This window comes from Gymnogyps californianus, chromosome 4 (genome assembly GCF_018139145.2).
Source record: "Gymnogyps californianus isolate 813 chromosome 4, ASM1813914v2, whole genome shotgun sequence".
Taxonomy (NCBI): domain Eukaryota; kingdom Metazoa; phylum Chordata; class Aves; order Accipitriformes; family Cathartidae; genus Gymnogyps; species Gymnogyps californianus.
In genome coordinates, this window is record NC_059474.1 from 6174452 (window position 1) to 6199450 (window position 24999).

General features: G+C 43.0%; 1 protein-coding gene across 1 annotated transcript in view; it reads left to right on the forward strand.

Annotated features, from left to right (window-relative positions):
- Window positions 1-7311: 7311 nt before the first annotated feature.
- The window catches only part of EIF2AK3 (eukaryotic translation initiation factor 2 alpha kinase 3), a 44546-nt gene continuing 26858 nt past the window's right edge, over window positions 7312-24999 (forward strand). Inside the window, exons 1-2 of the mRNA XM_050895535.1 lie at window positions 7312-7446; window positions 14190-14319. The gene's annotated coding sequence lies outside the window, so the exon portion shown is untranslated. The remainder of the gene's footprint in view (window positions 7447-14189; window positions 14320-24999) is intronic.

Genomic DNA, 24999 nt, shown 5'->3' on the forward strand with positions numbered 1-24999 from the left:
GCGAGCCGCGAACTACAGCTCCCACAATGCACGACCGCGCTCGGCACGGCGCGGCACGACTCGGGGTGCCCCGCTCCGCCCGCCGCGCCCACCCGCAACCCCGAAGCACCTTGTTTTATCGATGTACATACATGCATATATACCGATATATGAGCGATATATGGGAGGGGTTGAGGCTTTCCCGTAAAGTGCGGAGGAATTGGAAATGTTCCACCTGGAAGTGCTGGGGGAGGAGAGAGGGTGGCGGGGGGAGCACCAGCACGGCGGCAGGCAATGCAGGGAGCTCTGGGGGGTTACTTGAACTCTGACTGGGCTTCCAGAGGTGTCACGGAAGAGCCTTTCTTGGACTTTTAGTCAAACTTTGTAGCCCAATCTCCCTCCAAAGTTTTTTATACATGTTGGGGGTTAAGGACTGGCGAGCGAGGGCCTGCCCCGGCTGGGAGCGATGCTGTGTGGCAGGACGCCCAGGTAGGAACAGGGACATGACAAAGGGTGCTGGTCCTCTGAGCACGCCGTTATCAGCCAGCACTCACTAGTCCTTATCCCACCCTGAGGAGGGTCAGGATAAAACCCGATGGAGGTTTTTCTGTCAGGGAGCACACAAAGCCTTTTTTTTTTTTTGCCATACTTTTTCCCCCTCTATCCTGGGTTGGCATCTGCTGAAACCGTTTCTGACAAACACAAGAGAGGCAGATCAACCTTCAAGTAGCTCTGCACCAGCATTTTCAATCCTGGGAGCCACGTTAAGACCATGCACAGGCATCTCAGTTTCTCTCTGGGCTGCAATCCCACCAAAATGGATGAGAATTGCAGGTATTTACCCCTTACTACTCACTCCAAGGTCAGGCCACAATGCATAGAGAATAATTTTTTTTTTTATTTGCACAACAGAAAAGCCGCGGTTGGCTTTTTTTTTTTTTTTTTAATTCTGTGCATGACTGACTTGTTTTGTTGCCAACCTCTGCGATTCTGCTGTGATTTTTAAGGGCTAGAAACGTTTCCTTTTGTTTTCCCTGGGCTGGCACACCAGTCTTTGAACAATGGGGTGGTATTTCAACAAAGACTCTATTATCATTTACCCAGGCTTATCTCAGTGCGGTAAGGCCTTACCTTTCTGCACAGAGCAGGTGACTTGCTATTAAGAGCAGCATGTGATTGCTATACAGTTGTTCGGTGTTTTCCGCTAGCTGGCAACGATCTTTCCTGCAAGTTACACATTTTAAAGTGCAAATACACACATCTAGTGGGATATATATTGCGGAAAGAATCAGACCTAAGTACTGTGTTCTTCCATGATGCGTTAACGTTAAAACTGAAGCAGCAGCTGACTGGGTTTGGGGTTATTCCATTCAGTATCCTAAATGTTTGACTGCTGCCTGAAACAAAAAACAGTCATTGGGGTTTTACACTGGTTCAGGAAGCCCATCCTGACATGTGGGCATCTCTCAAATCCCACCGGAGTGGGGAGTGTTAGCCCAGAAGTTAAGTATGGGGTGATAAACCCGTTTGTATCCGCACAGCAATGGCTGAAGGCTTTGGCTTGAAACACATCTTGCAGTGCGTCTGCCTGGAGGAACGCAAATATTTCCACTTGTAATGGGGCTTTCTGTTAGCAATTTATCCGAATCTGCTGGTGAGTTACAGCGTCAGTGAATGCAGGAAAATCTTTCATTTATGGTGTGCTGAGCGTTGCCTACGCACAAAAAGGCGGCGTTGGACATTTTAGAAACGGATTTTCTTTAAGTTTCAGTGACAACCAGCTCTGTTTGCAAACGGCTCAAAGTCCTTTTGTACAAGCCTGTGTTTGTCCCGTGTCAAAGCCTCTCCGGGAGCCAACTCCCATCCTCTCTGCTTCAGTACAGAGGGAGGTGTTTGAACCTGCTTGCTTTGAACAGACATTTTGCTTGTCGAACAGGGTCGTAACCGTGAGGTGTTAACCCCAGCGAAACGCCACGCTGATGAACGGAGTAGCTTGGGCCATCAGGCTGGTAAGGGTGGCTGCAGGATTCTGGGTGCTGAATTCTGCATCTGAGGCTGAAATTACATGTTAGGAAATTACACGGTAGCTGAGATAACAGCTTGCTGTTGACAAAAAGGGAAGATCCTGCTCTTTACTCCCTTCACCCACCAGCCACTCTCAACCTGGGTACAGAGTTTATGCTGGCTCTGGCATTCCTCTGCCCCTGTGCTGATTCACCTTGCCACACAGGCAAAAAAAGGCAATTTCTTCTTGCCAGGTGAGTGAGGTTGAACTGCCTCAGCCACACTTAACATGTAACATCTCTCTGAAGGGGAGTTTTGTAGCTGGCTTAAGCTGCTCTGGTCTAAGACAGCACTGTCCCCAAAAAGGAGCATTCCCACCCTACGGTCCATCGCTTGCTAAGAGTTCCTGCTACTTCCATGTGTTGGCAGAGAGCTGTTTTTTCTGAAAGGTAAAGCAACCAACAAAATCAAGGTCAGTTTTCCGTGACCTCTCCTGAGGAAGGCAGCACGATCAATCAGTTAGGAGTGGGAAGGCTGTAGGACCATCTTCTGTAGCAGACTTAGCCCAGCTTAAACCTGTTGCAAAAGTGCCTGCTAACCTGAGTGAAATCCTAGTGAAGGCACAGCAGCCTCTGGGTGTCAGATGTGTTTATCCAATTAACTGTATGTCTCTCTCATTTGGTAAGGCATGAAACAGCTAAAAAACAACAAGACCTACGAAGGTAAAACTTCACCAACACACTGGAGAAACCAAGTGGAAGATTGAGCATTTCTAACTCATCTTTCCAGATAAACTCTCTTTCTGGTTGGCAGTGGCTCTCCAAGCCTGTCATGTCCCAGCAATTACATTCTTGCTACCTAATTTTTTATCCTGCAAACTCCAGTTCAGTGACATTTCTTCTGAATAACACCTACTTCACTGCTTGTCCCTGGTTTGATCTGTTGGATGAAAAATTGCTTGGTTTTATCCTGCTCGTGAAAAGACATCAGCAGGGGTGCTGGTATACCAGTTACAACATGTGCAGCTTTTTGATGGTCTGAATTCCTCTGGGGGAAAAGGCAGGCTATAAAGGATCATTCTGCAGGGGACTACGAATGGCCCTTGGTGCAGGGCAGCCACGAGGTGGCATGCTGGGCTTTCGCTGCCGCGCCGGGCTGCTCTGAGAGCAAGTTACTCAAGAAAAGCAGGCAGATCTTTAGTGGAGTTACGTAAAACACCACTCCTATTAACATCCATCCATCCTGCAAGAACAGGCTTTGATTTCCACATAAACGGCTGGTCAAATTTAAAGTTATTGTCATATGATTGAAATAGATCTCTTATGTCAGTCAGTCAAAACAGAATGGAGAATGTGAGTCATGCTTTGCAAAAAGCAGGAAGTTTGGTTTTGTTGGCACAAATTTTTAATACAGAGAGAAAATTATACAGCTGCATTGCAGTGTTTGTCTTAGGGATTTGTGAATAACATTGTCCATGCCCTGGAGAAATGTTTCCAAAACAGAAAAGTAAAAGCTTTTAGATTACGATTGTTATTCCTTATGCCTCAGGGGTAAGGAATCTAGGAGGAGTCTAGAAGACAACGTGTACTCTCGTGAAAACTGTTAGAGCCCCCCTAAAATAAAGGGGTGCAATTGGAAGACAGCTGATCTGGGACAGGGGGGTGGGAGGAAATACAAGAAAATGAGGTAATACTCATGGGTGTGATAGGGACACTTGCACAAGGCTGTTATTGTTTTGCCTTAAGCGTAATAAACCTTCATGAACCAGCACAAAGGTAGAAGTGCAAGTCTACTTGTGAAGTATTTCAATATATCTGAAACTTGCTGGGGTCTGTGGTTACTGCGTATGTGTCTCCAAGCCCCCTGAATAACTAATGGGACAAGAGATAAGTTACTGTAAGCAGCACGGCACAGAACTAGTTTTTCTGCATAGTCTATAAATATAATGGAGTTTAAAATTTAAATATATTAGAGTTACCCTTCAACATGACTGTTCAAAACATTGCTATGCAAGAAAGATTAATTTAAATGGGAACAGGTGCAGGGGAGGGCTAGTGAGATGAACGGGGGAGCAGAGAGCCAAAAGTGTAAGGGAAGAATAAAAGCCTTTGGCTTGGTTTGCCTAGCAAAACAGAAGGAATTTGATTACTCTTTATAAACATATGAACGGGTAGACACTCGAGAGAGAGGAGTTATCTAAATAAAGAAAATATTAGCACAAGACCATATGGGTACAATAATAAAGTGTCATTTAAGTTACTAAAAATGACATGAGCCGTTTGCCGTGCGGCACAAGGTAAACTCTTTCGGACTTCGTTATAATGAAGTAAGTTAAAAAAACCCAAAAAACTCTGGATTGCAATTCAGTGGTTGTCTGGGGAGCAGTGTTCATGACTTGACTTTGCGTACATCTGGTGCTTTCAAAGAGCTGTATTTCCAACTCATCAGAAAATAAGAGTGCAAGCAGGAAAAAAAAAATTAGGTAGAAGTCTAAAAATGACTATTACAAGCTCTTTAAAAACAGCGATCAAAGAGCCACAATCTTTAAAAAGGGCAATCAGAGAGCCACAATTTCAAAATCAAGAGAGAGAATACGGTGACAATTCCTGTTTTATTAGTGGACTGGAGAGCGTGATTAAAAATGAAAAATAAATAGCCGAAATGGGGAAAGCGGGAAATAAAAAAGTGTTGGTAAAAATGAGAAGTTATGAGAAGCAAAGTAGTTATTGGAAGTGAAGCACATCAAAGGAAATCCATAGCTGGCAAGGCTAAATCCCAGAAAACCCTAGTAATGGTACAGGCCCATTACTAGATGGACATGATTAAAATGTCAATAATGATGCAGAAGTGTTCATGGAACATTTATGATCTATGTTTGTAAAGAAGCAGGAAGATATGTCGGTGCATTACTTAACAGCGATGTGATAAATTTCAGTCCATTAGTAACCAATGAAGCTCTCTTCTTCTAGGGATAACTGTGGCCCAGTAGCTCTGAAACAGCTGGCCGCAGAGACCCCTTGTGTGTTGATGTTCATCTTTGGTAAACCTTGATACACTAGGGCAATTCTAGAAAGCTAAAAAAGTGTCATGTTGGTATCTGTCTTCAGAAAGGACAGTTGTATTACTAAAGAATTAGTAATGCCAGTCAGAGGTCTAAAAGAAATCTCATTTCATGCTTCAAGAAGAGAACAAATAATTCAATTTCCTCTGGAAGGTGTAATAAACTTTTTAAAGGTTTTTTTACTTAGAACTGCACAATATTTTAATTAAAAAAACAGGGTAATAAAGCATCAGTTAAGACTATATTAAACACTGGCTACAGAGATTTTTTTTTTTTTAGAACTGGTTATAAATCATTACTGAATAAGGCTACTTCTAATGGGGTCCCTCCAGGATCATGTATGCTATACTACACATGTACATAATCAATATTTTCATTAGTCATTTGGAAGTAAATATAAAATCACTCCTAATACAATTTGCAGATGACTTATGCATCAGCAGGGTGGTACAATCAGGATGACAAGGGCCGTTGTTCAAAACATGGTAAACTGGGTCTGGATAAAGAGACTGCCTCATAAGACAGTCAGATGCAAAGCCACACATCTCAGGTATGCACATGTACACAGAGGAAGAAAAGCATCGTGCTGCATGCTCTCTAATGGCCTACAGTCAGCCTTTGCCCCTATGCAAAGGGGAGGCACACTTAAGGATATACTAGAGCCTCTTCTACCCCTGGATATAGATGAACACAGCACTCTGATCTCCGTATTCTGAAATGCAATGCTGAAAAAACTGGAAAAGGGGAGGGACAGAAAACTGTAACTTAAGGGCCGGAGATGCCTTACAACAAGAATTAAAGAGTTTGTAACTGATTTGGTTTGTTACAAAGAAGATAAAGGTGTGGCTTGATAAACTACATACCTACCTCTGCAGGGATGAATACTGACACAGGAAGACTCATGGTAGCAGCGCAAGTGACAGCATGATGCATCGCAGGCCGTAGGCCTGCCGTTGATGTGGGCAACAGCCAGCCTCGGTGATGGGAACTGAAGCAGCAGCCCTTCCTGCCCCCCAGAGCAAAGGAGATTACGATAACTGCCGGAAGGGGGGAAAAATGGCCCCTGAAGGATGCAGAGGTGTTACCTGCTTGTTAAAGGAAATCAAAATCTGTGAATACATGGAGGAAACCTGAGCTGAATGTACCGCGGATGGCTTCAGAGGCTGCTGCACCGCTTGGCCAACATGCTGGGGCAGCCATTCTTGGGCCTACCAGTCACCTTGCTGTGTCACATACGTACCTACCCAGCCAAGCTCGTCCGCTGGAGCCAGGCCAGCCGGGGCAGCCATTAACTGGGGAATGAGCTCCTGAGAGGAGCACTTGATCCCGCCATGCCCTTTCCCGAAGGAGACAAGGCCCCCGGCTGGACAAGGTGCCCGAGGCAATATAAAGCGCCGACCTCGGGAGGGGGATGACCGCTACGGCCACTTCAGCGGAGCCTATATGTGTTGGTGTGGGTATAGGGGTATGTATGCCTGTCGTCGCCTCGGCCGGCCGTTCCCTCAGGCCGGGGAGGGGGGCCCTCCACCGTTCCCGCCCGACGAGCCCATTCCGCTCCGGAGGGGCCCTTTACCCGTCGTCCCCCCCCCGTCCCGCGCGCCGGGTGGTGCGCGCCGCTAGCCCCGCCCTGCCGACACGGAGGAACAGCCACGTCTCCAGCCCGGCGGAGGGCCGGCCGGGCAGGGGCGGGGCCGCACCGCCCGGCGCTCCAGTCAGCAGCACGTGTGGCGCGCCGGCTCCGCCAATCCCAGAGCAGGTCGGTGAATCATGCGCTTTGGATTGGTCGGGGCAGCGGTAGAGGGAGGGGAGAGAGCGGCGTGACTCCAATTGGCCCGGCGGCTCTGTTGACAAACACCGCTCTTTCCCGCCCTCGCCGCCGGTCGCGCCAATCAAGAGGAAGCGGCGGGCGGAGCGGCGTGGCGCCGGCCCAATGGGCTCCCTCCCCGCCGCGAAGGGGCGGGCGGCGGTGTCAGGGGCGGTTGCGCGCGGAGTGCCGGTACGTGGCGGGCGGGCGGGGCGCGGGGCGGGGCGCCGCGGGGAGGGCTGCGGCGGGCGCCCATTCTGTGGCGGCGGCGTTGGCAGCGGCGGCAGCGTTCATGTCCTAGCGGCTGGTGGCGGCGGGCGAGGCGGGGCCCCTCCATGCGGGGGCCGCGGTGCCGCAGCGCTCTGGCCGCCTTCACGTTGCTGGTGCTGTTGGGGGTGGCGGCGGGCGGCCCGGAGCCGCCGCCGGGCGATGCCGCGACTGTGGAGGCCGCTTTCGGGTTGGGGGCGGCCGCCGCTCCCGCCGCTCTGCCGGCCGGTGCCGCTGACGTGACGGTGGAGGACGATGAGGCCGGCGTGGCCCCCGCGGCGCCTGGCGAGCAGGAGCCTGAGGAGAGCGAAGAGGCCCGGACCGGCGGCAGGTGGGCGGGGGGGGGGGGGGGGAATGTCGGTGACTGGGACGAGGGTCAGTGCCTGGGCCTGCTCAGGCGGGGGTCGGTTATCCGGGTGGAGGGTCAGTGCCTGGGGCTGCTGAGGCGGGGGTCGGTTATCCGGGTGGAGGATCAGTGCCTGGGGCTGCTGAGGGGGGGTCGGCCGTCTGGGCGGGGGGGTCAGTGCGTGGAGATGCTGGGGACGAGGTTAGCGCCCGGTTTGGGGGTGCTTGGCGGGGGCCGGTGCCTAAGGGGAGAGGGGGCAGTGTCCAGGGTTGGTGCTTCGGGGTGCTGGAGAGGGGGGGGGCTGTGTCCAGGCTGGGAATCAGTAGCTGGGGGTGCTGGAGAGGGGGGGCGGTGCGTGGGAAAGGAGCTGCACGGTGCCGGGGGTCGTGTGTGGGGAAGGGGTCGTGCAGGAGTGGGCTTGGAGGGGTGCGCTGCAGGGGAACAGCACTTGGTAGGGTCAGAAGGGTTGGAGTGGGAAGAGCGGAAAAGAGAAGCAGGAGGGTTTGGCTGTAGGTTGTTTGTAGAGGGAGCAGTGCTTTGGGAAGGGGGTGCACGGGGAAACAAGGGTCCTGCAAGGTAGTTCGTGGGGTTGGACTGTAGGGACACGCAGGGAAGTATCTGAAGGTGGGAGAAGAGGTGCAGGGCGAAGAGGTGGAAGAGATGAGTCCTGTGATGGGGCTGGAAGTCGTGCTGCAGTGATGGACAGGCTGGACCGAGGGGCGAGGGAGAGGCTGTGGCAGTAAGGAAAGGGTACTTCACGACCTCACTATCGCTAAGGTACTTGTTCTTTTCTATGGTTGTTAGTAAGAAGAAACAGTGCCTTAATTCTGAGGAAAATAAGCTGCCGGATGTCATGCTATGTGACATCTGGCTAGTCTGCTTACCCTGGTAATACCAAGTCTCGATCCCTTCCTTGACTTGTTACCGGGTGGCAGTGCTGTACCTGTGGGAAGGAGACCCAAAAGCACTGCATCTGTACTCTAAACTCTTTCCAACACCTGCAACTCACAGTTGTTCAGAGCATCGCATCCCTTTCTGTCATCTTTTTCTTTTAAAGAAAATGCAGTTCTCCTGTTTGCTTAATTGTCTCTTAAACACAGACACTGGTGTATGCTTGAAGGGAAGCCAAACATGCAAGACAAATTGCCGAACAAGTTTCGGAATATAACAAGGGGAATTAAAATACTTAATAACCGCATGTGGCAAGAAGCTCTGGCAAAAGGAAGATTTTAATGAATGACTCAAGTGCAGAAATGCTAGTGAGCTGTTTCCAGTCTGTTTCTGAATTGGCTGAGAAAGATGAGGTGATAAGCCACAGCCAGAGTTGAAAGGAAGAGCATGACTAAATGCCTACTATATTTGAGAACCTGTTCTAAAAATGAAAAGCCCAAAGCTTTTTGTCAGTATACCCGAGCATTCACTTAGAGCAAGAAACTGGCTGATAACTTGGCATCTTCTTTTCTTTGAGGAAAATCCGTTCAGCTGTTAGCAACAGGATCATTCTTTTGTGTATCAGGTCATCAAAATCCTACATAGTTTATTACAGTTCTGCTGTATTCAATTTTCAGTAACACCTTCATTTATTTAGCCCTGAAAAGATTTAAAAATGAATTTTCTGTTTGACTACTAGAGCTAAGTAAAATACACTAAAGATGTTCAATTTAGTAATTTTAGCCTGAGATTAAATGTAGCTGTTCTCTGATTGATTAGTGCATAGGAATAGATTTGCTGTCATCAAATAAAAATAGAATGGCTGGCTGGCCATAGTATTTGCCTGCATTTCTTCACTTTTTTCATCTGTATTTGTGAGATCCCTACTCACCTCAGCTAATTGTTCTTCAGCAGTAAAATATCCATGTAATATAACAGGTCAGTATAATCTGAAAAAAACCCAACAAAACCCTAACCCCAGCTGTTTTTGCTGTAGGCAAATGAATGTAATCATCTTGGTTTTGAGGATTTTTTAGTCTCCTAGAAGAAAATGTGAACGTTAATGAATTACTGTGCTCTTTACGTACCAACATGCAGGTTTTGAAATTGGAATAGCTGTTTAGAGTTCAAGTTTGACAAACAGCCGTATTTGCAATGTCCCAAATGGCTTTTGAGGGTATTAGGGTGTTGTTTTGTTTTTTTTAAACTGAAACAGGAATAGTGGTAAATGTTGTACCAAAATGATCGTAAGTTCTGCTTTGTTTTTCTAACAAAAACAACTTATTTGAATAAATACAAAGTTTTTGCACAGTGAAAGGGTGTAGATGAGCTAAATAAGTGTTCCTCTGCTATTCTGTTTACATTTTCCCTTGCGATCTTAGCCCTTTTCTTATGTTTGTAGGTAAATCAGATACCTTCGCTTCTGTAAAGTAGAACAGAGGTGTGCTCAGGCCACCTGATCTCAAAAAGTGGGCTGTGTTCGTGATGGGATATAAACAATGGTTTTAAGGCCCAGGACTGGCCTTTTGTCAATGTATGTGGAAGTCCGTAGTAGATATTTTGCATAGTTTCAAGGGGGAACATTATAACTGCACTTCAGTAACAGGCTCATGTCTGTGAGAGAAAGAGGATAGGAAATGGCAAGAAAACATTTTCATGTAACCGTGAAGGCTGTTTGTAGATGGTCGGGGAGGGGGAAGTATGTCCAGATGTGTTTTCATACTGTCAGATTTTATTTGCACTTTGTCTATATAGTATTAGCTTAGTCTCTGCCAGCTGCTGTGATTACAGATATCGTTGTATGTGCTATGTTGTACTGACCCCTTGCTTTAGTCCTTCTGCTGGCCATCTGTAAGGGCCCAAAAGGGATTTTCTTCTCCTCCATCACTTGGTTCATGATAAGTTCTGGAGCAGCAGCTAGAGGCAAGGTGAAGTTCGTAAGTGTCTTTGTCATTTTACTGGTTTGTTTTTCAGGTGCCTGGTTGATGGATCCTGGGATTTAAGTAACTACCCAGTTTGGAGTGATTCCTTTTTGTATCTTTTTTTGTTCTGCTCCAGGCTTGTGGAGACTGTTGCAATTCTGGTTTTGTGTTGGCGGGTTTTTTTTTCCCTTCTCTAGTATCTGTGTGATGTGATTCACTCCTCAGTATAGCCTGTGATTTACTTTCAACAAATGTCTTGCTGTTTCAGGAATTTGCAGCCTTGATGCTGTTTGTCCTCCTCGCTTCCTTGGCGTTATAGTTGTGACTTTTGACCTTTTTACCTTTGACCTTAAGTTGGGTAATGTTTTGTGTTTTGTGTGGGATGGTATGCAGAATCGAAGGCTAGTTTGGTAGTGTTCTTAGAAAACTTGTGTGTTGTTGGAAGCTGGCTTCTTTGGTCAAGGTAGTCTTTAAGCTTTACCCCAGTCAGGAGGTGGTGTTGATAAAGCCAGTGATAAGGTATCATTTTGCAGAGAATAACAAGAGTTTATCAGGCTTAACCAAAATAGGAGCTAACACGGGAATTCCGTTTCCTTGCAACTTGTCGATTAGGTGTCCCAAAGATGCATCCAGAATATCGCAATTTCGGTTTAATGTAATGGGATTGCAGGTACAGTCCTAACCTCTTCAGCCAGCAAAGGCTTGCAAAGAGATGGCTAAAAGGATGGCTCTTTATTCTTTAATCGTGGCCATATTCTGCTGGTGTTTGTAAGAATTTGCTGTAAGAATTGGGCATAATACGCTACAGTAAACTTATAATAGCACTGTGGGTGACAAAAAGCAAGTTGCCTTCCTGTTTTTAAGCTCTGAAATAGTTTGTTGAAGTAGTTGCCTAAATTGCTTTTATCAGAATGTGTTAATCTAGTGCTTGATTAGACTACCTGAAAGATGGGAAGATCTCTTGTCACCACTTCATGCTCTCAGTATGCAAAGCTGCAAGCAGTGGAATCTCACAGGGAAAGGGGGGAAACTTGAAAAAAGGAAAATGTGATAGTGAGAAAGTATAACACTAGCATGGGTCTAGGGCACATTTGTAGACAAATTACAGGTCTTATATTAGAGTTCAAGTGACAGGATTTTAACTCACTGGAGTCGGTCAGAGATGGGGAGAACAGGTATTAAGATTTTACAGAAAAATAAATAAGTAATGAAGGATTTTATTACAAGAGTAAGGATTTTTAGCAGGTTTTTTTCTGACACGCAGGTTTATTGTTGAAGAGCAAGATGAAGATGGGACCAGAAACATGATTATTCAGTTCAAAACGAGTCACCGATTAAAAAAGGAGAGATAAATGAATGCTTTTCTTGCACCTAGTTCCAGTTCTAAAGGTAGCCACATGCAAGATTTAGGTGTAGCCAGCTGGTCCTGTTCCTGTGTCTCTCAAAGTGTTTGCTCAGTAGGTGGAGTTTGTGAAACAGTCCTTTATAGAGCTGGTGGCCACAGGGACTAATAAAAGAGTACTATTGCACCCAAGAAAAGTCAGGATTATTAGGGTATGCAGAAGCGGTGGGTTAAGCCAGTTTGTCAGAGTGTGTGCTATTGGTACAAAGGTTCACTCTGAAGGCATGAATTTCCACCCCCCACCCCTCACCCCCCCCTTTCCTAATTAGCCAAACTTAAAACGTAAGTGCGGTTACACCATGATTTGGGTGACTGGAGGTTATGATGCAGGTACAGATTCCAAAACTGCTGTCTTGGGTGGCAGTGGTGAGGCTTAAGTAATGAGAACTCTTGGGGAAGGTTCAGATTTGCATCTGGTGGGGAAAGATACATGGAAAGGTAAGATACAAAGGCATAAAACATTTGTTACTTGAGGGAGAAGTCAAGCGGGAAGAATTAGATAAAGGAAAACAATGGGAGTAGATGGGAAGGAAACATTTCACAGTGCAATTTTAGGATTTTTCTTCTCTACGGTGTTACTGCCAAAATTCCCTCTGTTCTAGCTACAATTCTACCTTTTTTATAACCTAGTTGTCAGCTGCATCAACATAAAATTTAAATAGACCCACTTGGAATAATATTTTTATGCAATGCTAGAGAGCTTCAGATAAATTGTTTTACCATAAAGCAAACAGATTCTGTTAAATGTGTGTCCAGGGCCTTTAGTGTGCGAGCACTTGTTTACGGTACTTGAGAACAGTCAGTCTCCTGCAATCTGGTTTATTATTAACCCGGTCTTGGTTTCTGTACAGTTGGAATAATTGTATGTACTCAGCTTATAAAAACTCATGTATTCTACCGTTCAAATATTTGCACAATTGGTATTTTTCTAACAGTTTCTTAAACTAAGCTTTTGGAGGAATGTGATGCTTGGCTACCTTCAGAAGTAGGAGCTGCTACGTTATTTTTGGTACAGGTTAAAGATGTGTTTAATTTTCTATTTATTAATGATATTGTGCTATATAGTACAGTATAAGGTCCTATAAAATGTGTGCGTTACTTTTACATGTAAAACTGCAATGTTTTACATGACCTTTGTTATAAGTGATGTAACAAGCCGCTATCCTTGAACATGTTTTTAAGATCATGATTTTAGTTTTTCCCTCTTTAGAGAAAAACGATAGCCCCCATCATTTCCTCTCTAAACTTTAGGTTACTACACTGGTAGCTTTGGACAAATGAATATATTTGGCTTCAGTTCTACACAATAACTTAGGGACCCTTATTTTTTTAAAGTAATTCATATACATGTCTGTGTGTGCATTACCTCCCTCCTGCCCTTTCACTCCCACCCAAAAATAGTTAATTTACCAATCGGGTTTATTTGCACAGTTCCTTATTCTCATTGAAACCAATGTCTATAAAGGTCCTTCTGGGTCACTAGATCCAGCCCCCCTCAGTGCAAGCAGTCTTTAAAGTGATCAAGCTCTACTCCCACAGCCTTTGAAGATTGGTGAGCCTGCTGCAAGCCAAAACTGCCAACACAGCCCAGCTTTTTCAGGTCAGAGTGAAACAATCTTCAAGGCAAAAAAGGCCCTTCAAAAATGACTTGTCAGTGTTTTGTCTCTGATGTGTTGTTTAGTTTTTTGGTTTGGTTTTTTTTTGGCTTGTTTTTTTATTTTAACGCTTGAATTCTAGCCCAACCAGAAATGCTTATTCTAATTGTTCTGCTGTGTAAGAAACAAGATTTACTAAAATTGATGAGCTTCAGGTGCTGTAGAAATCAACAGCTAGCCTGCCATTACCATGTATCCCCAGATACACAGGCTACTTAAAGCCTAAGCTGTATAAGGCAGTTTGCTTGCTTTGTTGTCTGCAGGCGTTGGAGGTTGTTTCTGGTGTCTTGCGTATGCCTTAGGTGAGACTTGTTTTATTCTAAGACTTGTCAAATCTCCAGGATTTCATCCAGAGGTGTTGAAAACTTAGTTGCGACTTAACATTTCTTACATACTGATTTGCTGGGTTAATAGTTTCAGGTTTAAGTTGTTTTGAAAGGACGTATTAAACATCAGTGTGGAAGGGACTGGAAAAAATAGGATCTATACTGTTCATATAAGTATCTCAAAAGAAGGTGATCTCATTCAGTGTTGTAGTGGTAACACCTACCTGTAGGAGCAAAAAGTCAACTATCTTCCCCTGAAACGGAACTCTGAAAAGTGTCTTACAGCATGTAAATTAGTTTGACATCCAGCCAGAGACTTCAACTTTTCTGTTCTCTCTTGTTGGTCTAGGTAGAGCTACCAAGTTAAATTGCTGTTTTGCAGAATATATAGACCTGACTTTAAAGCTAGAGTTGCACTGTATTAAATATAGAAAGCAGCTAATAGATAAACTCCATACGGCTGTAGTTTTGACTGAATGCTTCCAACTTGCAGATCTCTAGTAATTATCAGCACTTTGGATGGACGAATTGCTGCACTGGATCCAGAAAACAGTGGGAGAAAACAGTGGGATCTGGATGTGGGATCAGGTTCTCTTGTGTCATCCAGTCTCAGTAAACCAGAGGTAAGGCTTAATCTCTTTCCTGACTAAATCTGTAAAAACAGAATTTTCTGTGATAAAATGAATGCAACTTCCTCCATATTTGATAGATGTTAAATAATGCAGCAAACTTAGTATGAATAAAGTTTGGTAGCTATTCTCAAACTTTTTTTTGGAGTGCTTACATCATGTTGCCATTTCAAACTAGAGTGTGTCAGCATTTTGGTCTTGCGATTGACGTATGTGATAACTATCAAACTAGATGATGTAACTGAGTTTGGGAATCGTATGTCATTGCTGATTGAAAACAAGTTACTTGTAATTTGAAGCAAATGAAAGGATCATCTGCTTTGTATTACTAGAGTATGTTTTGGCAAGTACTGGCTTTTTTTTTTCCCCTCAAGAAAAGCAAAAGTCCTTGTGACTTAATAAATGAACAAAAGATTGGATTTTTTTTATGCTAGATAAGCAGGCTGCCTATGAAATAGAATGTGTTAGCAATGAAATCAGGCGCGGAAGGTCACCCTGAAGTACTGAGTGGTAAAGGGTTGTGTCACTTCTTGCTGATGAACTGTAAGAAGGAAATCTAGAGAGTTAAATTTCGTTTGGTGCTATTTCCACCATCAGTTTGAATAAACTTAGGCTAGAAATTAGAAGAAAGTTTTTTTGCTTTTTTTTCTGCACTGAAGAAGTGAGATCCATGAGTCATTCTCTCCTAGAATTAGGAGGAATAAATATACCAACTAAGAGGTTGTTTGTGGTGATGGTGAAGTGCACGGTCCTTCACTGTCATGGATTTGATGACCAGTCCTATATCGTGCTTTTGCATGATGAGCATTGGAGAATGAAAGTTGAATTCAGGGGTATTCAGACTGTATGAGCTTCTTGCTTGTGGGTCTTTGCTGCTGTCTGTTTACATGACCTGTTTTGGTATAGAGAAGTCTAAGGAAAGATTTGGTCTGTTGCTGTGCTAGTGTAAGTGTAAGAGCTAGTAATAAGTATCTCGGATTGTAAAAGTAGTGTGAATGTTAACTCATGTTCCTTTGTTTCTGAGACAGAATTTTGTTTACGGATGCAACTTTTTGAGACTTGTTCAGGTGTATTTTTGTGTTTAAGAAAAAACGCTGTAGGAAAGAAGACGACCTCCCCCCCCCATGTTCTAGAGCAGAATTGAAAAGAATACCAAAACTGTAAAGAGAACTGTAGAGAGCTCTGTAAAGAGGAGGGTGTCAGTTATAAACTGTGGTCCTTCACAAATGTTTTCAATACTAGATACTTAAAATATTGGTCTGTTATCTGTTGCTGCAAATAGTTTCTGATGACCACAGTGAAAATAGAATCACCGGTTATAAAACACACGTTTGAAATGTGTGCAAATGTAAACTTCATTTTTCACTATAAATTAAGACGTGAGCCCAGGTTTTTAAAGATTTTGAGAATGCAAGCATTTAATACTATAGAAGTGTTTTTGCATACCTAGATTTTGTCACTCAACTGGTCTGTCCAGAGTTTTGATCTTTTTCCAATGTGGTATGACTGTAGAAACTGGTGCTTAGACAACAAACATTGTAGTTTGTCCATGCAATATTTAATTCCCTTTTGTGGCTACAAGTTAGTAGGTTGTGGGAGTCATAAAAATACACTTCTAAAGAGCATTTGTTATGCATATAGGAAGTTTTCAGATGGGCTTTCAAATTGTTTCATTTCTACAACTGTGGCCAAAGACACTGATGGATTTTGGCAGTTAGGATGCAGAGCCTATGAGAGAACTAATTTTGGAAGTGAAACTTCATTCTGGCCTTTTTGAAGTCGTTAAGCGTTATGAATATAGGCCTTCTTAGATTTACTGTCATATAAACAAATGCTGTTAAGATAAGACAGAATTTAACAAGAAACAAAAGTGGTGAATACTCCAAATAAACTAGCTTAAACATTTAAATATTTATTTTAAACACTTAAATATTTAAATGTTTAATCTGCTGTCAGTATCAGCTGAAAGACTTCATGCAGTGAATCTAGACACTACTTGAGTGAGTAATTGGCCTCATTAAAATTATTGGGACAATTCTGTCTTGGGTCAAAATATTAAATTCATTAAGGTCTCAGAGTCTGTCATCTCCCCACTCTACAGTATTTCCTCTCTGATTTGGTCATGTGGCATGTTAAGTCTTACTCTCTCAAACTAACTATTGAGGCTTTTTCTTCCTCTTCCAACATTTTTGAGGTAAAAAAGGTCTCTGTGCTTGCAACCACAATATTATCTTCATCGTAAACAGTATCATTATGTAAGCTGTTAACCTACATCTTCTTGCAAGAAACGGCAGCTGAGAAACTCTTTCTGCGTTACACTTGAAGTGTTAAAGATTTGTGTTCTTTCAGAGTGAGGGAAGTGTGTGCTGCTGTGTCTTAATTGTTTTGATGAGGTTTTTTTTTTTTTTAACTATCTTGGGTGAGAGTGCAGTGAACTGTAGTTCCAGGTCCTGGTGCGAAAGCATCAATTTAATTTCCAAGTGCCTTTTAAGAAAAGACATTAGATCTTCAAACTTTCAATGTTTAATAGAACTGTAGTTACTTCCTTTGCCTAACTGTAAAATGTCAACTTGGCTGTCTGGAGCTCATGTATTAATTAGGAAAGTGAGGTAGTAAAATTTCAAATGTTCCAGCAGCTCTGTCAAACACTTCAGATCTTGAAACTACTGCTTAAGACACTGACAAGTGAGATGTTCATCATTTGTCATGTGAACAGATCAATTAGAAAGGAAAGGCTGCTGAACTACTAATTGTGTGTCTGGGTAACTAAAATGGTAAAATTCATTCCTTGGCTCTAAGCTCTAACATAAACAATCATGGTCAGGGTACCAATGCTGCAGAGGTATGACTCTGCATTTCAGTATTCTGCATAAGAATTTAAAAACTTTGTTTCCTGATCCATTGTGTTAAAATGAAAAGCCCTTTTCTATAAAAGCTGTATGTTTACAACTCCAAGATTTCTTGTTACTTGCACATAAAGATTGCCTGTTGAAGTTCAGGGTAAAGTCATTGAATCCCAACTTTTCTAAAATGGAGCTTACTTTTAATGAAAACACTTCAATGTACTCTTTAAAATTTAGCTTTGTAATGAATACATCGTCTGTACGTAGAAGAGAATACGTTTGGGAGAATCAGCCTGTTAAAATAATGATGCTTAATCATAATGAAAAGACAGAACTGCCTCTCAAGCAGTAGAAAAGGTTCATAGCACATCATTATGAGACTGTTGTTGTTTACTAATGAGGGTGATGTGTTCTCTTACCTGTGTAGCTTTATACGAAATTACTTAATGGGCTTCTGTCTCTTTCTTTTATGAGGCTCTATTATATGAGAGAAATGAAAGTGTGAACTTGCCGGTGTATTAAAATGACTGGCCAGTAGTGGCTGGCATGACTGATGGGACAGTGGGAGGCTGGAGAAGAGATGGAGACAGAAAAAAAGCCTACTGTGGAGTGGATAAATGGTAGAGATACTCCTGTGAAAAAGCTGGTAGCTGATGGTTGATGAGAAAGGGGAGAATAAGTGGGATACTTGGTGGTGATTATGTGAGAGTAACAGCTTAAACATACATTCATGACTGTGGCACGATTTTTCTTTGCACTGTCAGGAGCGCTGCAGGGAGTTCAGCCTGATGGGGCGGTTTCAGTGCTCTGGGCAGAGGCTACACTGGGATGTACTCGATAAAAGTAACTGCATTGGCTCATGATTTGGCTGTTGCAGACTAATCCCTAAGTAAGCATGTTATTTCCTTATTTGAGAGATTGGGGATCATGGGACAAAATGAGTTTCAGTCCACAAGGCTGACATTTATAGCAGTCATAGTAAACATACCACTGTATCCTGGAAAAATGAAATAATTGGGTTATGTCATGTCACAAAATCGGTCAACATCCTTATCCCTCTAAAGGCTCTCAGTATCTTTGAGTTGCATTGTATATATATTAAATTCTTGCCATTTTTTTAATTGTGATAGCCACATAAAATTTTTTACAGATTTAGACATCTGTGTGATCTTTTTTGGACATAGAAGTGGCATGTTTTTGTGGAATAGCCTAGTATTATGTTTTTTCCTCCAGAGAAATGTGGAGATGCAAAGAAGGTTTATACTGAAGTCAGCTGAAAACTAATTGCATTGTGGGCAAAGTGAACCCATAGGTGTCTTTAGCAGATTGTTCCTTTTTTGCCCTTTGGAGGGGACAGACTGATGCTTAGAGCAGTGAGTTGGGAAAGGATTTTGAAATTTCCAAAGCTCCACTAGTAACAGGATTTAATGTACAGTATGAACGTATCTTTTTCTTTTTTTTTTTCTTCCCTTTATCAGCATCATAAACATTTTCAAATTTTCAGTGCTTTGGTTCCCCGAAAGAAATACTAAGTTCTGCTATGAAGTATCCAGGCACCTGGGAATCACTTTAAAGTACTGAGTGCCTGCACTTCCCTGCACATTGGATAAGGCAACCTCTGTACCTAGCCAAGCCAGAGAAGAGCCAAAAGCTGTCTTGGGTCGCTTTGGGGATGCGGGACGAAATTCAACAACTCTCATCCTTTGGCCTCTTACACTTCAGTATAGAAGAAATTGCAAAACCCACGCTGAAGCGGGTCAGGGCAAGACAAGAGGTCAAAACGCCCTCTGAGGGGCTTGAATTGTGATTTCTGGATTCTTTTATGTACCCTTCCAGAGGTTAGGGGAGGGTAAATAATTTAACAGTCTCTTTGCAAGAGAAATCTTGTGACATCAGTTTTAGGAAAGTCACACCCACTGCTTAGAGCACCCCTGCAGCAGCATTTTATTAGCCTGAATAAAAATGAGTTTTTTGTTTGGTCCATCGCTTTCTACTTTAGTTATTTTTCAGTTAACTCACTGCCTGTAAATATCATCCAAATAAAAGCTGAGATATGTTTGTTTTGGGCATGCGTGGGGAATACTTGAGACTGTCAGTCAGACTTGTTTGAGTATTTTCACTTAAAAGGTTATTCTAGCAGCTGTTGAATACAGTGCTGAATATTATGAATTTCTATTAAATCTGTATAAATCTGTTCTGACTCGGCTAACAGTCACTGAAAAACAAAAAGGAGATGCGTTTCAAACTACACAAACGTTCTGAGAAAATGGCTTTCTCTCTGGATTCTGCTTAAAAATGAATGCCTTTGTCTAGCTCACTAGTGTTAATCTTAACTTTTAATGTATTTGTGCATCTTAAAATGTCTGGCATGGGACACATCAGCAACAGAAGCAATCTTTCTTGCTTAGCATTTGGAAGAGTCTTTGTGCAACGTACAGGCTGCTTGCACAAGCAAATGCTGTGCAGTGGGGTCAGACTTCCATATACAGAGAATAACAAGTTGGTTCTCTTAAGCCTTTGAGTGTGTGCAAAATTTTCTAAAGCAAAGTTTTACTCAACAAAGTGAAGAATAAATTTTTAAAAATTTCTATTAATGCTGTAAAATTACTTTCCAGCTGTAATATGTTGTGACCAGATGTAAAGCCCCAAATTGCCACTCTGTTCAAGCAGGCAGAGTGTAAATCAGTGGACTTGTTATTGAGGTGACTGATCTGGGGAATATCTATTTCCTTGCAGGTAAGGTGGTATAATTTTAGTTGTCTGGAAGAGTATTCTAGTAGAGTTCCTTGTGTCCTGTAGCTGATTCTTATTTTTGTGTACTACTGAGACAGATGTAGGACCACCAGATGCTTTGATAGCTGGAGATACCATTCCTGTAGAGGAAGACTGGGGCATTATCCAGTTCATCATACAGGTTTTCTATAATAGAAATGGAATTAAACTGTACTAAATGAAATACAAGATGTGGGGATTGATAACAATTTTGTTGAAGGTTGGAGGTGACCAGTTTAAAACTGAGAATACTGTGTACTAAGAGATCCCGTGACAGGTTATCAGCTGCCATCTCGATTCCTCTGCAGGGGAAGGAAATGTGATCCTGTGCTGCCTGCGGGTAGAGAGAGAGATATTAGTGTCTTAAATGGTCCTGGAAAAGCTCATAATGAATAAGAAGTGAGTGTCCAGAATTGTACTTCAAAGGAAGATAAATTCTAATTGCAATTGAGGCAGAGAAGGCTTATTAGGGCTATCAAGGGGAGTGGAGCCTGTGTTTTGCAAGAGGAGAATAGATGTGACTGCTCTTTAACTACATAGATGTATTATGGTTCCTGATGGCACAAGCGGTTCTTTTCATTTCTGTTGCTGGAAACGTGCGCAGTGTTCATGGCCATAAAGAGGTGACAGGCTTGGGAAACTTGCTGGAGAGACCTATGGATTTTTGAGTACAGATCTTTGCTGCTTTCTTGGTGAAACTAAAAAATATAACTTATTATTCTCCTGGAAATAAACTTCTAATGATGTTTAGTGGACAAAAAGTCATCAGCAAAAGACTAATTGTTTTAAAATATTTGGATAGCTAGAAGTTGTGCTTTTTTAGGAAATGCAGCCAAACTTTTTCATGTGAAGTGGTAAACCTGTGGAGAAAGGGAATTGCTGACGGGTGCCAGAGCTGAGTTAGTGGTTAGTATGATGCAGCATCATGATTTTTGTCGAGGGCTATTGCTTAGACAAGTGGTCTTACATGTTTATCGAAACGGCACATCTTCAAAGACAGTCATCTTAGTTCAATGTCTTGTTCAATTAAAAAAACAAAAGACTTCCTATAACTGCAGCTCGGTGGCTTTCTTGCTGACACTTGATGTAGTTAGCACTGATAAAGCTCTGATAAAGCGCTGACATGTGTCCTCTCACTCGTACTATAAGGATGTTTGGGAGCATGGCAACTTCCGTTACAAGACACGTGGGAAGCTACAGAACAAGATCTTGTGGCTTGTATGATATCAGGGCTCTCAGCCCCAGACCTCACAAGTGATGCTCTGCCTTGAACAAAGCCAGGAAAGTTTCTCAGAGTCACTCTGGGCTCACGTTTATCACCAGCTTTCATCTGTCACACTCACAGACATGGTCAAAATGCTGCAAATCTTGGAAAGGACATTTGCCATCAGCTTACTGTCTCTGTTGTTTAGTTATCTTTACAGTAGCTTGTAATTTAATTACATACAGTACACTGCATGTTTTGTATTGGCTGTTAAGCAGTTCTAGGGTTTACAGATACTGAAATGGATCAACGCTAGTAACACCTAGACAAATACTTGTTTCAGCACAGGGAATGGATAACAGATATTTGGAGCTCAGCTGCCCAGTACACAACAAAGTGATTTACTCTGCCCTAAAGCCTTTTCGAACTTTCAGCCTGTATCTTTATCTGTAAAAGAAAGTGCCTGTTTCAAGTGCTAAGCATTTTAGACAGTTTAGCAAATCATCCCTCTAGCAGCACAGCCGCTGACATCTCATTTCCTAATTTCTTCTGGACTTTGTCCTCCATACGCAGGTAACTATTCATCTTTCTGTTGGAGTCACTGCATGTTTCGTGCACTCTACTTTTTTTGCATCCTTGAAAGAGGAGACTGTGCATTTGCTGTGTTCTGTTCTCCTCCTGTATTGGGCTCTCTTTTCCCATAGGAGTTGCTCTGTGACGTAATTTTTCAAGACACATGGACTCTGTGTCCTTATCTAAAAAAACACCCTGTCCAGGCAGGGCCAGGAGAAGAAACACTCAAGGTCCAGCAGAGATCAGCTTAAATCCTGGACCCCTGAAGTGACCTGGGCTTCTGCTATTGCCTGTTCTCCCTGTATCTGAAGAGAAGCATCTTGCTTAGCTCCCAGGTGGTGCTATAGGAGCTCAGGTAGTCTGCAAGAGACCTTTGGGGTTGGTGGTGGTGGAGTTAAAACATCGTCTTAAAACATCCCAATACTGGAACAGTACCAATTTTGACATGCTGGCTAAAGAGCTTCTGTATAGGGCCTGTTTCTGTAGAGGCAAGCTTTTGGGTAATTTTAATTTTCTTCACTAATCTTCTCCCTTATGTGCTGTTAGTTTTAAGGAGCTCAATGACGGGCTCAGTAGCAGCAGCTCCGGTTTGTCTCAGAAAGGACTGCTCTTAAGTTCCAGAAGACTGTTGCAGTCTTTTTCTTATTAATAAAACTTGCCATGTTAGAGGGGGATGGAATAATGTCAAAATAAAGTCTTTCTTAAAGCACTGTGTCTTTTTTTTTTATTATTAAGGAGAACAGTTTTTAAAAGTCTGTTACCATGGCAGCAAAGCAGGCTGGCATCTCTGTAGTCAAAACCCCAAGTCTTGTTTGACTATGATTAAAGTAATGGTGGTATTTTAGTTTGCTAGCCTTCAGAAGAGGGGTCTGTTTGATTGCACAGGAAACAGTATTGGGGACCTGATCTCTTTTGAAGCTGGGATGGTCTAGTTAACGCACTGCGGTTCCTCTGTTTCCCTGTGTGGCTGCTCAAGGGAGGGCAGAGGACAGAGTAGGACTAATTCTTTTAATGGCAAACTCAAGACGAACAAGGTACTGTGCCCCTGACGCTGGAAAGGAAAGTATAATTCTCAAGCTATTGTGCTGCTGTCATCTGTTGCTTTTTGCACTCTTTGTGTAAAAGACAATTTTGTTGGGACCCTGGTAGCTTACACTTGATCAGATTTTAAGAGCTCGAGTGTAGAATCATGACAGAGATACCGACTATAGTCATTTAATGAAGTTGTTGGAAGGACGTTGCAGGTGTTGCTTTGAGGAGAGAGAAAAAAGGAGTTTTCAAACAAGTTCTCTAGTACTTGTTCAGCACAGGATTACAGCATCACTTCATGTGCTTATTATATGCAAAATACAGGGCCATGAAAGTTATGTTTATGACTTGGCCCAGTCCTCTATAACCAATGAAAAATGAAATAGAAACTACTAGCTCGTGGAGTATGGGGGTTGGTGGAAGGAGAAGAAAGACCGTAATAGATATAAACTTGTCGTGTGGCTCTTAATGTGGGCAGGAGCAGGGGACGAGGTTTGGTTGCTTGACTGATCCTGTGAACTGTTTCTGGGTGAGCTGTACAGCCTGATGGTAAAAATCATCCTGAGGATTGAGAAACATCCACACTCACTGTTGCTGTGCAGAGCTGGTGTGCCCTTTTGGTGTGTCACACCCCAGCTGAGATGAAACCTATTTCCATGGCTTCTCTGATGTGCCGCTCTGGCACAGGCTGGCTCTTACCTCTTCAGAGGAGGAAGGCCACATAATCCTGCCTCCATAAACTGCTCCATAAAATACTGATTCATCCGATGTCCAAGTGCAGCCTTTCTCACGGTCCTGGTCTCGAAGGCGGTCTGGGCACATATGCTGGTTAACAGAAACAGGAGGTAGTCAGGAACAGGTATGCACTTTGTAAACAAGTGTAGTGCTGAGATCAGAAGTAATGGCATTCACAAGAAGGAAAGTTTTTCTAGACAAAACAACTACCTGTCTGTTGGTATTTCCTGCTTCAGCTTCCTCATTGCCCTTGAACACATCTCAGAAGGTCATTTTACTGATGTAAATCATGGACTCCCTTTGCAGTCTTCATCCTTGGCTGGTTAAACAGCACTATATGCTCTGAAGAATACTTTGCTCTTTTACCAGTGCTTTAGGCAGTGGAATAGCTTAACTCAACAGCCTTTGTTTTTCAAAAGGTTGTACTAGTGCCTGAGTCTTTGTTCTTGAGGAAGTGGTGATGTTGTAGGCCTTGCAGAAAGTTTTAAGAAAAATATCTCCTTAGACTCTAGGTAGCCCCTTCATCCCAGCGTACTCCTGTTTGATTGGGGTTTGCCTGTTAGTATGCTGTCATCTTTGTAGTACCCTGTGCTTCAGGATTTCTGCAGGTAGCTAAAGGGAAAACAGGTGAATCAACATCCTGAAATCCATGCTGAAGAGGAGAAATAACCTCTTATATTGGAAGGAAGTCATAAACCAGTGCATCTGTGCAGATACCTGCCTGCACGCATACCAAAAAAAAGCAGACAATAAATTAGTTCCAGGCCAGCCTGAACTAGGGACATCTCAAGACCTTGCCCAATGTATGTGTGTGTATATATCTCACCTGAAAAATCTGTAAACACTTATAGTAGGGATACCTGTATTGCTGTATGCCTAAGAATTTTTTTTTTTAAATGTGGAACATACGATGGTTGCTTTCTCTTTCCTCGATTTGTTTGTGCAGACTCTTGTTTCTGCCCTTTAGAGTGAAGCTGCCATATGTGGCTTTTAGTATGTTGCCTAGATTAATTTTAAAGGGGCTTAAAAGACACAGTTCTCACTGAGAAGTGGCTTGCTTAAGAACATGCCTGATGTTGGCCTTGATTCTGTTTGTTACAGTGATCCTATTGTAGAGATAATCATAGAGGAAAAAAATTGGTACCCTTACCATTTAAGATCATATAGGTTAGTCTGAGTTAGTAACTGGAATGAAGCTCTCACAGTTCATCGTAGGAGTAAGGTTTGAAAAGCACAAGCTGAAGTGTTAGGAAGTGTTATGTCTTTATGTTTTTCTATTCTAAGGAAAAGATTTTACCTGTGCTTAGTTATTTCCTTGGAGTTATTGGAAAGTCCAGCCTATCTGAAAACGATGATATTGACTGTTTTGGCACCAGATTTGTCTCAGATGTGCCTACACATGAGCAGGCTTGATTTTTGCTTCATATGATAAAGTGTTAGGCATGGGAAATGAATGTCACACATACTGTTAAACAGCTCGTGGAAGCTTTAGTACTTCAGCTTGTTTTGATCTCTGTT